The sequence below is a fragment of the Corvus hawaiiensis genome, chromosome 14, assembly GCF_020740725.1.
Source record: "Corvus hawaiiensis isolate bCorHaw1 chromosome 14, bCorHaw1.pri.cur, whole genome shotgun sequence".
Classification (NCBI taxonomy): Eukaryota; Metazoa; Chordata; class Aves; order Passeriformes; family Corvidae; genus Corvus; species Corvus hawaiiensis.
In genome coordinates this window covers 21,926,815-21,927,210 of record NC_063226.1, presented here as the reverse complement: position 1 = coordinate 21,927,210, position 396 = coordinate 21,926,815, and positions in this window count along the sequence as shown.

The window sequence follows — 396 nt, the reverse complement described above, 5'->3', positions numbered from 1 at the left end:
CCTGGGTTTGCCTCTTTACTCAGGGGTTTACACCTTTAGGTGGTGTTGCTTGGAGAATGGGCTGGGAAAGGGTGTGGAGGGCAGAGGGAGAGGAGCTTTTCCCTCATCCCTTCCTGGGGACAGGACCAGGCCCCCCCGGTGTCTGTGGGTTCCCTCATAGTGTGGCCTTGGCTGTCTCTGAACCCCCTTTCCCAGGGTGGCAGGCCCTGGCACAGGGAGCCCAGAGAAGCTCTGGCTGCCCCTGGACCCCTGGAAGTGTCCCAGGCCAAGTTGGAGCAGCCTGGGACAGTGGAAGGTGTCCCTGCCCATGGCAGGGGTGGCACTGGATGGGTTTTAAGGTCCCTCATGATTCCACAACTCCCAGAGAAGTTCCCAAGTGCCTCCTCCACGTGGGAG